Source organism: Orcinus orca, chromosome 9 (assembly GCF_937001465.1).
Source record: "Orcinus orca chromosome 9, mOrcOrc1.1, whole genome shotgun sequence".
NCBI lineage: Eukaryota > Metazoa > Chordata > Mammalia > Artiodactyla > Delphinidae > Orcinus > Orcinus orca.
This window is the reverse complement of record NC_064567.1, coordinates 49,070,735-49,084,973: the sequence shown is the minus strand read 5'-3', so window position 1 is coordinate 49,084,973 and position 14,239 is coordinate 49,070,735. Positions and strand designations below refer to the sequence as shown.

The following is a 14,239-nucleotide window of genomic DNA, read 5'->3' as shown; positions in this document are numbered from 1 at the left end:
TAGACTGAAGGAAGATTGAGAGCAGGGGCTCAGGGTGGGCAAGAAGCCCGCCACTGAGGGAATAATACAGCACAGGGTTCCCGCGGGTGCATAGGAAGGACGAGGTGGGAGGCTGGACTGAGTCCGCATGGAGAAATCTGTTGTCAGTTGGGTGGCCTGTGGAAGGTCCTGGAGGCGGCGGCTGGGACATGATCAAACCTGTGCTGTGGCTAGTTTCTTGGGACAGCGGCACAGAGGGACTTGAACTTACGACGTCAGGGGCAGGTGCGAGGCTACTGCAGTACCTTAGGTGAGAGAGCAGGGGCCTGGGCCGGTGGGGCCGATGAGGGGAGGGGTCTGAGACATAAGGTGAACACCCCCAGAACCCTGGAATCGGACTTGTTATGGGGCTAGATAATCAAATGTAATCAGAGGGAGTGGGTGAAGGAAAGAACATGCCCTGATTTCAAGCCTGCATGAGGCTCTTGGATGGATCAACGGCACTTCCCAAGAACCCCGGGGCTGTGTCTAAAGGAAGATCAAGGCAAGTGTTGCTTCCACAGAAGACAGTGAATGTGCTCCTGGTCCCACAGATGCTGATGTGGGCAAGAGCTTCCTGCTAAACCTATTAGATATTTTCTTCTCCCAGGAACATTTGAATTAACTCATAATTTATTTACTAAGTGTGCTGTAGAACTTGTGTGCTAACCCTCATACATTGACACTGACCATGGAAAGTTCTTTTACAATGTGTACTTTCTTAATATAGGGACCCGAAGCTGGTGTGAAAATATGTTTCCTGTCTTTCTTGGACTTAGAAGCACACGTATTTTCCAAAAAAATTTTGAGAGGCATTAAGGAGGTACAGTGTGCGTGTGAGTTTATTCTATATTCATGAACAAGAATTCAATTCAGGAAACCTGAGATAGAGGGAGAGGGTTTTGCAGAGTCAGTACTGTGTTACACACTGATCGCTATCCTGAAGCAAGTCCAAGGTCTCATTAACCCTCCTTAGATGGAACTAAAATCAAAATCCGCCAGAGGCTAAGCTTCTTTTAATTTCAATCCTGTCTTGCACCCATCAGAGAAATTCAGCAAATACCTGTGTGGAATCTGCCCTGAAGAACAGGCATATCTATAAAGGCTTAGGATCTGCTTTTCAGTGAACGTAAAGCTTTTGTTTTGTAGTAAATCATAGGCATCAGTAAGCACATTTTAATGTTTTCATGTTGTTGTCTTCTAATCCGATCAGGAATTCCAGACAGTTTAGTAAACAGATGAATGCAAAGCCAGGAGTGTATGAGTCAGCGTTTTCTTGGGATTTTTGTGTATTGTGGACAATCACATTGATTCCATATTGAAGGAACAAGTTCTTGGTGCCTGAGTCACAGAGACCATACAAGGTCTTGCTACGTAGAGTATGGACCCTGGACCAGCAGTGCTGGCATGATCTGGGAGCTGGTTAGAAATGCAGAATCTCAGGCCATACTTCAGACCTCTTGAAGCAGAACCTGCATTTTAAAAAGATAGGGGATTTTGGTGCACACTGAGGTCTGAGAAACACTGACATAAGGGACCCAACACAGGGAGTGGACTGAAGGAAGTTAAGTGACACGTGACCTGCAAAGAGCTGGAAGCTGGGTCATTTTCAGCCGAAACTCGGGATTTCTCTAAATCCGGGAGCTTTCAGCTGCCTTGCATTATTATTATTGCTTTGCTCTTTTTCCCCTGGAGTTTCATTGACAAAGTTGTTGTTGTTACTTTTCTCCTGGCATATTAGGAGGATGCAATTCTTTTCAGCAGGTTGACAATTTTTTTTCCACGCAGACACATTTAGTCTTCTTAGTTCCCTTGGAGGGTCTTTGAAAGCACGGACCATTTAGTCTTTCTAGACTCGTCTTCTAGACTGGACCTTTCTGGTCTTCCATTAGAATCCTTCTATTTCAAAGTGATTGAAGACTGTCCAGCCGCCTAGCACCTCTCAGCCTTTTGACACTCATGCCCCATTTTGAAAAATGTAAAGATTCCATGTCATACTATTCAGTGAAAAAAGCAAAGTCCAAAAGAGTGTTTATAGTATGCTACCCTTTGTGTAAGAAGGGGATATAAGAAAATAGGTGTCTGATCACTTGTGCAAAAGAAATACAGAGAGGATAAATCAGAAACCAAGGTTGTTGGCTACCTACGGGAGGCAGGTGGGAAGGGTGGAGAGAAGAGGAAAATGGGAGAGGGTGGGCAGGAGGAGGAGGGAGCCATCCTTCTCTGAGAACATCTTATGTAACCAACTCTTCCTCTTAGACCATAGTAATGCTTCACATATCCCCCCAGTAAATAAATAAATAGATAATTCAAAGCAACCAGGACGTGGATGGGGAGACCCAAAATGGGATACAAAGACTAACAAATGAATGAACTCTATTGCAACCAGACTGGGTACTGCGAGGCTAAGGACAAAAAGAACTGTGTATAAACACTGTTTCTTATAGGAGTATGGGTTAGCAGGTCTGGAACTACTTTATGTATATAGTGGAATTGAACAAATAAGTAAATATATCATAGATAAATGAGACCTGGGTTCTCACTGTTGGAGAAGGATGTTACAAATAAGAAGAGGAACCAGTATAAAATGACCCCTGGGGGCTTCCCTGGTGGCGCAGTGGTTGGGAATCCGCCTGCCGATGCAGGGGACATGGGTTCGTGCCCTGGTCCGGGAAGATCCCACATGCCGCAGAGCGGCTGGGTCCGTGAGCCATGGCCGCTGAGCCTGCGCGTCCGGAGCCTGTGCTCCGCAACGGGAGAGGCCACGGCAGTGAGAGGCCCGCATACCGCAAAAAAAAAAAAAAAAAAAAAAAAATGACCCCTGGGGTATTAGTTTGGAATCATAGGTATCAGTATAAATCCATGGTTTTTAATATATATACAGAGAGAGAGAAAGAAAAAGATATGAGGGGCTAAAAGCAATACCACCTCAGTAATGATGAGCACACCTACAACCCAATATCAGGGTCTCTACACACCACTCTCCAATAAAAGGTTTCAGGGCTTTTGAAGAAGTGGCTGATTCTCAGCCAGGGCATGGAAAACACCAGATGAGCCTGGAACATCTTGAGTGCCAGAAAATAGGAAAATGCTCCAATAAAACCATGAGAGTCTGTTAAAGAAAATCACAGGAACTATGAAGGAGCCAAAAGCTGAAACAATCTGAGCAACAGAATAAATAACGATAGAATTGAATTCTAACCTAGAATAAAATTAATGTACATAAATGAAATAAATATCCACATTAATATAATAAGGGAACCATAAAACACATAAATAATTATGGTAAAATACACATAAAGTTTACTACCTTAACCACATTTAAGTGTACAGTTTTGTGGCATTAAGTACATTCGCACTGTTGTAAAGCCAACACCACCTTCCATCTCCAGACCTCTTTTCATCTTGCAAAACTGAAACACTGCACCTGTTAAACAATAACTCCCCATTCTCCTCTGGCAACCACCATTCTGCTTTCTGCCTCTATAGATCTGACTACTCTGGGTACCTCATATAAGTCGAATCACACAGTATTTGTCCTTTTGTGACGGGCTTATTTCACTTAACATGTCCTCCGCGTTCATCCATGTTGTAGCACGTGTTAGAAATTCCTTCCTTTTTAAAGGATGAATAATATTCTGTTGTGTTTATTTACTCCATTTTGTTTATCTGTGGACATGGGTTGCCTCTATCCCTTGGCTACTGTGAATAAAGCTGCTGAGAACGTGTGAGATCCTGATTTTATATTTACAGATTCTTCACTAAATTATCAGATGTTTACAATATCTCCGGGAAACTGGGATCATTATTGCTTTCTTGTTTTCCAGACGAGCAGGCAAAGTTTTGTGGTTACTGCGCGGCAGAGCGGGGTCTTGAATGCAGGTTTTCCAAATCAACAGTTCTTGAATTCTGGCTCCATTGATTAGACATGGGAGACCACATATATCTTTCCTTTGCTTTTACTAGGGAAAGGAATATTGCCTAGAAGAACCTCCTCCCAGGGACTTCACTGGATAATGGAGAGAGGGGCACCCTCCCTAGATTTCCAAAATAATGGGGGTACCTCTACCCTGGGTTTCCAAAACAATCTGAAACATGTTCAGGGGTCCAGAGTGAATATGGCTCTTCTTCCTATGAACTCTTCTTTCCTATTCTGGAAGCCTCTGAGGCCTGGGGTGACAAGGTGAGGAGGGGATGCATCCCCTAAACCCACAATGATGGGGGATGCTCCACGATTCCCAGTCAGTCCCCCTAGATGTCCTCCTTCCGTAGAGATCAGGGAATCTGTTGCCCACAGGACCCTGGCTGGATGGGGGGCAGTAAAAGGAAGACCTGGGCTGGGGGGTGCAGTGGAGACAGCTCTGGCTTCTGGGGTACCTGGTACCAGAGCCACCCACTGTGCCTGGCCCACAAGAAAAGCTGTCTCCAGCCCTGCTGAAAGGCACCAAGACATTAACTGCCTGTAATTTTGACATGTCAGATACTTAATAAGGAACAAATTAGCACTTGGGTCTTTTTTTTTTTTTCTGAGGCAATCCAATTCCTACGCCAGGCACCAACTTCTATATTTCAAAATGCATTTTTGAAGGTTAATTAGAGAAGCAGCAGAGATAGTGTTTTCCAAGAGGGATTTTTCTGCTTCCTTCCAGGTCTGTGGATGGCAGAAAAAAATAACTTTCAGACACTGTAAATTGAGTATGTGAAGCTGTGAGAATAAACCCATCTCATTAGTCATCGTGTCAATTACAGTATCCAAGGAACAATTTTGTAGCAAGAGCATATTTATTTGATGTTTCGAAAGCTACCTGGACCCACTGTTAGGATGGTATTTGCTCTTAATGCTTCAAGTACCTCTTTAACACAATGGCACTCCATAAAAATTGAGTGTGTTCCTACTGTAATTAAATGGCCCTCGTCATTTTTGCATTTATGATATAAACTATAATGGCTGTAAAATCCCACAATTAACTTTCCTTGCGCCAACATTTCATACTTGAGAAATTCTCATTACAAATTTCATTACTGATTCACTTATCTGTAATTTGTCCTATGTAACCTAAAGAATATGAACAAATTTAGAGTCACTTTTGCTCTATTAAAAACTAAATATAAAAGCCTCTCACCTAGCAAGTCAATCTTGATATCACGAAGGGCCCCGACATGGCTGAAGTACGGTAGCGAGGATGGGAAGGGGAAGAGACCACGTGATTGGGAAGAGTGGGGTGAATGTGGAAGGACATAAACGGGGTGCCATTAAGCTCACCCACCTTCTCAGCGAGAGGCAAAACACCCTTGACCAAGTCCCAGGGGAACGGAGCACAGCACACATGGGGAAATGGTGGGGAAGGGACATGAAGGACTGGAGTTTCATATCCAGGGCCTGGGAATCCTCTCCTCTTCTGGCTCAGTCTCTGTCTCTGGTGCTCCTTTCTCTCTTGGAGGCCGGGTTGGCCAGAGCAACTCCTGCAGGGTTGTAACCAGCTCTATGGCTGAGTTGTTTTGGTAGAAAGTCTATCGAAGAAACTTTGTTGTTAGGAAATGGAAAAAGGGTTCAACAAGGGAGGAAAAGATGACTGGGAAGGTCCCCTTGAAATGCTACTTGCATTTCAATTTTCCGTCTCCCAGGGCACAGATTGGCTTGTGGTGAGATCTGGAGAAACTTTCTACCTCCTCTATCCCCTACACACCTCCCTGTCCACCTTTTAAGGCAGAAACAAATCTACACCCACCTTAGAGTGAAATGAAAGTTGACTGACCTGGTGTCAGGAGACTGGAATTCTAATCCTCATTCTGTCACCTCCTTGCTGGGCGACAGGGACAAGCTTTGTGACCTGTCTGGGAAAGGAAGCGGTTTCACCAGAATGAGCACTGAGATTCCCTAAGTTCCCCCAAGGACAGTTCATTTCCTAGTAGATCAACCCCAGAGCTTCTCTTCCTCCAACAAATGGGTGACATGGAGGCCGGAAGTCCTGGGTTTCCATAACACTGATCTCCACCAGGAGCAACCTGCGTAAATATTTCCCCCCGATAACATCCTGTCTCAGCATTTTGCTGCCTTCCATAACTGCATTCATTTTATTCTAATTTGTAATTAACTTTTACGAAATTTAATTGGAGATAGAAAATCACTGTCCAGACCTAAATAATCCTGCTGCTGGATGTGACAGTGTTAACACAATCAACAGTACGATTCATAAATGAAAGAAATGTTGTCATACTTAGTACTGCTGTGTGCTCCATCTTTTATAGAATATTACAGTGTAAATTGAAATTTTATATGATTTAATAAACCTCAAAAAGATATTATGGCCAAGTAACCACATCACTGTAACAAATTGTCCTCCTACCTCATTACAGAGCTTTCTCCTCACGCGGGGCTCACAGCCTCATTATCAGAGCGGAGTCTTTGACAACCCAGAGCCCATTAAAAACACCTTGAAGAAAGGGTACCCCGCACTGCGGAGCTTCAAAATCTATAGCAGACTGGCATCCTTGGCGACAGGGTTATAAAATGAGGAAACGGTTCCTTTCGTTTTTCATCCTAGGAATCAAGCAACAACCGTGTGATCTGGCCCCGTCAGCCGGTCCCTCCACTCCCCTAGGTGACCCAGGCCAGGTTCCGCATGGACACAGACACTGCTGTCAAACAATCCAATGGCAGCAGAGGAGGGGTTTATTACTCTCCAAATCCTTAGCTGGTTTTATAGGGTTACTACTTTAGATTTAAAGTTTCTTTGTTTTCGGAGCACCAGAGCTCCCTTATGCTGCTGATTGTGATTTTTCACAGGTCTCTGCCTCACCCAGGAATTCATTAGGGCGGTAGCAGAAGGCACCGTGGGCAGAATGGACCGGCAGTGCCATTCCAGCCCCAGTGCCCGGTCTCTCCTGTTGGTGTCCATGCCTCCGCCACACGCCCCTGTTTTCCAATTTGGCATGAGGGAGCTGGGCATGCAAGCGCTCTGATCATATGCAGTGGTTTTCTCGGAGCCTGGTGTGATTTCTGTAACTTCCAGCCATGTGTGGGACACACTTGCACTGGAGTATTTAATGACTTGTTTTACTGCTCCCCGCCGCCATCAATATTTATCTATATTAACTGAAGAAAGGCATTACTCGAAATGGCGTTTCACACCTCTGAGCATTATACAGTAATTCTAAAGATGTAAGTTGTACCAAATTCTATGGGCAAACACAGAGATACAGTGTGAATGGAAATAACCCAACTCTAGGTTTTTAAACTTGAATTGTCGGCAGCAATCTGGAAAACCAAAGGCAAAATTATTTGAGTTGCTAGAGGTGAGAATGACTGAGTAAAAAGCAATGGAAGCGATGTTTTCTCTGCTTGGTGTTTCTTGAATTAACAAGAACACCTTGCAAGTGTATGTAATAGAGAAGAAAAGTGCAGACAAGGCAATGAGACGATGCAGAAGAGAACGATGTTTCTTTCTGCCTTTAATCTTTCAGGCAAACAAGCCTGGAATTCTCCCTTCCCTATTTCCCCTTATCCGCTTCTGCCTGGGTCAGTTTCTCACTCTACATTTCCCCCTGCCAGAGAGTCTTCTCTGACCCCATCTGATGCAGACATTTCCTGGTTTGCGTCTCTTCAATGCACTCATCGAAAGAATATCTCACTTACACGATGGTTTATTCCCTTGCTTCCTGCTTGCCTCCCCGCTAGCGTTTAAGCTTCTCAAAGGCACAGATGAGCCAGGCTGACTCACCATTCTGCCCCCAGGAAGGAGCACAGGTACGTGGTGGGTGTGGAGGCCACCTTCCATTTGCAGAGTGTTATCCACCCTAGGAGATGACAGGATTGAAGCCCAGTGGGTATTTCTACTATCTGACCACAGCATTTGGAGCCAAAGGCTTAAAAAGGATCATTTAAACATCTCATGCTTGAGCTTTCCTCAAACACCAGCACTTACAAGGGTCAAAGGATGTGGGAGACCAGTTGGGCCGCCAAACTTTCACCTTCCAGAGGAGAGAACATAGGCTGAGAATGATTAAGAGGCTCATCTAAAGGTGTGTGGCCCTTTGCAGTGGCAGAAGCAGCTCCAGAACCTGGGCTTCCGGCACCTTCTGGTTCTGGCTCTTTCTAGATATAGTACTCTGTCTCCAAAGTGAAGCTTTCCAGCCAACGGCTTCTAGAATGTCTTGACTTTCACATTCTGGTCTGAAATGTACTTCCTATAATTCTCCCATCTTCAGAAATTATGTTTATGGGACATCTGGACAAGAGAATTAGTCCTCAATTCATAATAGATAAGGTTTACATTTTTGATAATGGAATTCGAACTTCACAGAAACTTTATAACTGTACTATTAAGCCTGACACACTTAGGTTTTAAATTAACCCAAGACTACTCACCCAGCAACTTTACACACTTTGGAAGAATCACCAGACCTAGAAATAGTGAACAGAAGGACACATGTTCAGGGGGAGTCTGATTCCCGGTCTTTCTGAAGTTGTGACGGCCTGCTGTTATTTGGTGGACTCCATAAAATAGGACTGACACATTACATATTTTCTTTTAAAAAAAAAGTAAAGTGGAATTAATCTATTTTCATTTCAGAGCTTGGAAGCACTCCTTGAATTAACCAGAGATGCCCTGGAGGATGAACGGCAAGGCTGAGAATCACTGAATTAAGAAGCTGAAAATCAGTAGGTAAGATCTTGTGTATATCCATCTACATTCAGACATGACTCTTAACATGACTTGTAAAGTGATTTATGTTCCTTAAATAAATAGACAGGCATAGATTTAAAAGAGGTCAAGAAAAAAAAAAGCTGTTCAGAAAACACTGGGGCATCCTGCTGTTTTCAGAAGACAAGGGGAGATATAGGTCTAATTTCATGCCATCCTAGGCCCCAGCACTCGTGCTAAATAAAATTGTCTACTAAAATAAAATATCCTTTCTCTCAGTTCCATCTGCTTATCAACAGTTCTGAATGAAATTAATTTTCTATTTATTTGCTAAAATTATTATGTGCTATTTGCTTATCTATCTTTGCTAGGTAAAGAAAAGCATGGGGCAGAATCTTGAAAAAGAGGAAATATGTAAAGCTTTCTTTCAACATCAGATCAATATCTCATTTTCTTAGTGATTAATTCAAAATGAGCATGCAGCTCTTAACGTTTTAACTGATGTACATCTCAATCTTTTATTTACTCTCTATACCTCCTAAGCAGGATCATTTTAATGTCAGTTGATCATCTTATTGATATTCCCCGTGTGAGGTTGGTGGACCCCGCACAGATGAAAAAACAGTTTTAGGTATCTCAAAATCAAGGTACAGAAATATTTTCTTCATTCTTTCAGGCTAACAAGCACTGACAGGCATTCAAAGCATCAAACTGTCAACACTGGGACTTCTACTGTCGTCTGCATCATAATCTGTTTCTTAGTAACACTTGGTCTGAGCGGCAGTAATAGAATTAATTATACTTCATTTGGCTGCCTTTAACAGTATTGACCAAATTTAAGAACAAATTAGAAATGCTTATCAAGCTTGAAGAAAATAATCCATCAGTGGCACAATTTAAATTCTCTGCAGTTCTCTTATTAATCAAAGTAACACTTACTATCCTATCTCCACTTCCCATTAACAGTCATTAAGCCCTGCTGCTGATTGAAGCAATTTCTTTAGGTATCTCAACCTCATTTTTAAGAGAACCTTCTTTAATGGAAAACAATATCATATAAACGCGGCAACTTAGGAGGAAGAAGGTTCTTCAACGGTGTTCTGACCTTGATATTTCTCAACGGTGTAAGTTCAAAAAGTACACAACTGCGAGCTTGGGAACTTCAAGAGTGGATGGGCTGCCCCTTGCTTCAGCATCTGAAGGAGGCATGAAGCCAACAAGCGAGGCATAGACTTGGCTTAAACATCTTGCCAGCCCTTCCAAGCTACTGGGGCCCCCGGGTTATTCTTTCACTCAGAGGGTCAGATGCATCTCAGAAACAGGGAACACACTGAGAAGTGTTAACCAGGAATACCTTGGTCTTGACTTGTGGCTCTGAGCAGGCACACGGCAAGACGTCTGGAGTCGGAAGACATGGCCTGGAGGCAGTACTCAACCCTACTAACCCGTGGCATCCTGAGCAAGTTGTCTATTCTTTCTGTTTCCATTTTTCCTTTGAAATAGAAATAATTCTATCATCTGCTAGACTTACTTTTCCCAACTGTTGTAGAAAGCACACGAGAAAAGGTATGTGAACGTCCTCCGCAATTGTTAAACCCTCTGCAGATGTGAACTATTCGAGTCATAGAGGTCACGGATGGTGTATCGTTCAACACTATCCCCAGGTCCTTGCCGGACGCTGATCCGTAGTAGGTGCCCAATTAAACACTGAATTCATACTAAAGAAGCCTTATTTCTAAAAATGAGAATAAGGGAATCCACATGATTAAAGTGAAACAATGGTCTTTTCAAAAACACCTGTGCTACGTGTGGAGTGGAAGGGGCCATGGGTGCACAAAACACAACTCTAGGGCACTGGGTGAAAACAGTGCATTCCTAGAATCAGGGGAATTCGGAGGGCAATGTCTTTGGGGCTAACAAGAGTTCTGTGATCAGTATGATTGAGGAAATAGTGATCTTAAGAGGAAAAAACCCAGAGAATGTTGGTGATTTGTGAGGTAAGGCAACACCCACATGCCAGTTTGGTGGTGCCAGGAAAGACGCTAATGCTGGGACAACTTCCTCACCAAGTACCCCCTGCCTTCCGCCCCTTGAGATTCAATTTCAGTGCCACTGACAGCAGCAGTTAAACAGTCAAGTCACCAAGTTGAATGTGAAGGAATCACATATCAAGGTAGGGGATGGACTTGGGCATTAATCTCTAGGACAGCATGTTATCCACCAGTGTACAGTGTCAGGGCATCTAGTGTTCTAGACTCTCACCTCCTCCTCTGCATAATCCCTTGGAAACCAGTATTTCCTTCTGGTTATTCATTGTAATTCACCAAAATCCCAATATTTATAAAAGCCAAATACAACACGGCACTGGTAAAACACTCAGTATTCATCCTGTTCCATCTCATGGATGAGGAAACTGGCTCAGAGAGGTCCAGTGGCTTGCCTGAGGTCACCCAGCTGGGCATGGTTGGCCAACTGAGAAGTGACCTCACTCTTTTAGGCAGGCTTCTGAGATCTGTTGTGAAGCCCTTCACTTTCTTCCAGAGAAGGCTGTGTACCTATGAAGAAGGCCCAAAGAGCCCTCTCAGGAAGGACTTCTGCACATGCCTGTCCCTTTTTTTTTTTTTTTTTTTTGCGGTACGCGGGCCTCTCACCGTTGTGGCCTCTCCCACCGCGGAGCACAGGCTCCGGACGCGCAGGCTCAGCGGCCATGGCTCACGGGCCCAGCCGCTCCGCGGCATGTGGGATCCTCCCGGACCGGGGCACGAACCCGTGTCCCCTGCATCGGCAGGCGGACTTTCAACCACTGCGCCACCAGGGAAGCCTCCCTTCTTATTTTTATGCTTTAAGCATGGAACCCTTTTGCTTTGGGTTGGCTCAAAGATAAGGGTTTCAGAGATTAGACAGGTGAGATAGATCCATTATTTTCCTTTAATGGTCAAAGTCCTGGGAGAGATCAATCAAGACCTGGATCTGAATTTGCTTGGCCAGCATAGACGTGAAGACGCTTTTCAATAGGCTGCTGGGCCCGAGGAATAAAGACAATCAAATAAACAATGAAGAGGTGGAACCACCTCAGATTCCGATGACCAGTGATGTTTCCAGCTGCAAAGCATGCCCTGCTCTTGGGATGTTCCCAGAGGCCAAAAGAGGGCAGAGTTCAGCAGGGAGTGAATTTTCTTTCCTTGAAGAGATGAAGGGCACCATCCACCACTTAATTTCTGATAAGACATTAAATGCATGATTCTCATCTTTAAGAAATGAAACACTGAGCTGAATTTTGCATCAATGGAATACCTACTCCTGTTAAAGCACTTATAAAGGAAAACATCTACAAAATGTCCCATTAGGCTGATAAATTTATAACACTATGAAAAGTATGCCAGCAGTTTCAAAGCCGACTACAGCATTGTGTTTAAAGAGTATGAACGGATTTGAGTTTAGCAATATTTCATTAACACGAACAAGTTTAGCCATCACATCCTTCCCAATATTTCCCACATTTACTTTCAACTAGGCATCTGTATGCCATGACAGAATGTGGACATCATCTTAAAAAATCAGTTGTAAAATGAATGATATTAAATGGACTTTCACAGCATGAAGACATGGAAATATATTCTCATCTTGATGTGTGGGGCTGTACAGACATAAATGCCATTAGCATTAATGGTAATTATGTGTGGAAATCCCCATGCTCCGGAGGAGACTATGCCCCTTAGTTTGCAAATACAATAACGGGCTCATTTTTGAGACTAGAAACAGCTGAGACTGTCTTCCCCCCGTCTCACTGGAAGAGAGATCCAGAGCGGCTTAGAGCGTGAAATCTGATCATCCGCTTTCCCAAAACATGCGGTTCAAGCACTTTAAAACCCTTTTACCTCGGAAAAGCTGAAAAGGTAGAAAAAAGTCTCAAACTGCAATCTGAGTACTCCAGTAATTTATGCCAGGTCATTCATAGTTTCCTGTCACCTGCTAGGGTGGGTACATTGCAGGAGATATACACTCTCATAGCCACCTTGTTTTATTATGGTCTGATAAGTAGCAAGAATAATATTTTTCAGTCAACCCAGAAAAGGCTGTTTAGCTACAATGAAAATTTGCAGAAAGTAAGCAAATTTAGCATCCTGCTCACCAAAGCCAATATATTCTAATCTTATTAAAGCACGCAGGTAGATGACAGTGCCAGGGAAAAGGTTCAAGTCTTCTGTTTTTAATTCTTAAATTAATAAGGCGGTGTGACCCAGTGCTTGGTCAGGCCTCACCTTAATCAGTAGGAAAACAGAAAGTCCTCTTTGCCAAAAAGCCAGAAGACATTACCACAGAGGGCCGCTGGCGTTATAACTTCACAAACACTTCATCAGGGGAAGACGGGGCAAGGAGACACCTGTAATTAAAATATACTAAAAAAACAAGCCATTGTGGTTTTCAATTACAATGGAACTAAGAAGCAACTATATTATTTCTACAAACTATTTTCACTTAGCACAGTTCAGATGGAATTATTGCCATGACCTTTTAAAAATGTGCAAGAGTGAATCAATACCCTTTCAGAGGCAAGATTGCAGGAGCAGAATTGGCCGTGCTGTAATAGTGTGTATTTCTGCATCAGAAGGCAGTTGAAACCTAATTATCGTCAATCACATACAAGGTAGCTCGCCGTCCTGATGAGCCGGGGCGGGCAGCAGCATGCCCGGGAGGGTCTGTGCATGTGAGTCTTCGTGGAGGACGAGCACGTGTGGTGAAGGGGCCGGGGGATCTCGGAAGCCCTGGGCCGGCAGGCTAAGGCTTACAGGTGAGTTATAGGGACTGTCACTCATTTACAATAACTAACACTGGCCTGTCAGAAACAGCCACCTGTAAATGATGTATGAATGGCTGGCAGCCTGCCATCCCCCAATAGACCTTGCAGCCAAGAACCACGTTTTATTGTCGAGGTCATTGGAATGCTTACTTGGATACATGCCATATACTATTAAAAAATAACAAACAGCCAATCAGCAACATTTCTTAAGGCTCAAGGGCAAAATAGCCAACCTTCCTTTAGAAAATAGAAAACGAACATCCAAGATCCATTTTAGCAGGGAATTTTTAAAATTACTTTTCCCTAGATATAAAGAAGCAACGCTCTGGAGAAGCCTGAGGCTGGGGATACAATGTCAGATGGAGAGAATACATATGGATATTCACTTTTGCTAAGCTCTTTTATCCATGATACCAGCAAAACAAAAACAAAAGCAAACTCCTCCTCATCAACAAGAGTGACAGCCCCAATTGCTAGACTACGTGCTAAGTTCCCAGGCTATGAAAGCCACAGAAACCAGTTAGCGAGGCAAGGAAATAAGGACCGCAGGTTTGATTTTTCTATTCGATTCCATCCTTTTGGAATCCGCCTGAGACACTAAGATAATCTTATATACTATGACACTTTTGGGGGGGTTCGAGCCATCTTTTTTCTATACCATCAGAAGGCTATATCACGTTTTTAATTTTATTCAATAGCCTAAATGTGAGAAGTTGCAACATTATTTCAACACAAGAAACACAACATTATTAAATGTTGCGGATATTAAGCCATG

The 14,239-nt window shown here is 43.5% G+C and overlaps 1 long non-coding RNA gene across 1 annotated transcript in view; it reads left to right on the top strand.

The window, feature by feature from the left end:
• The window catches only part of LOC117199849 (uncharacterized), a 100,199-nt gene that overhangs the window by 44,887 nt on the left and 41,073 nt on the right, over positions 1-14,239 (top strand). The window contains exon 12 of the long non-coding RNA XR_007479194.1: positions 8,592-8,680. This is a non-coding gene — a long non-coding RNA (uncharacterized LOC117199849). The remainder of the gene's footprint in view (positions 1-8,591; positions 8,681-14,239) is intronic.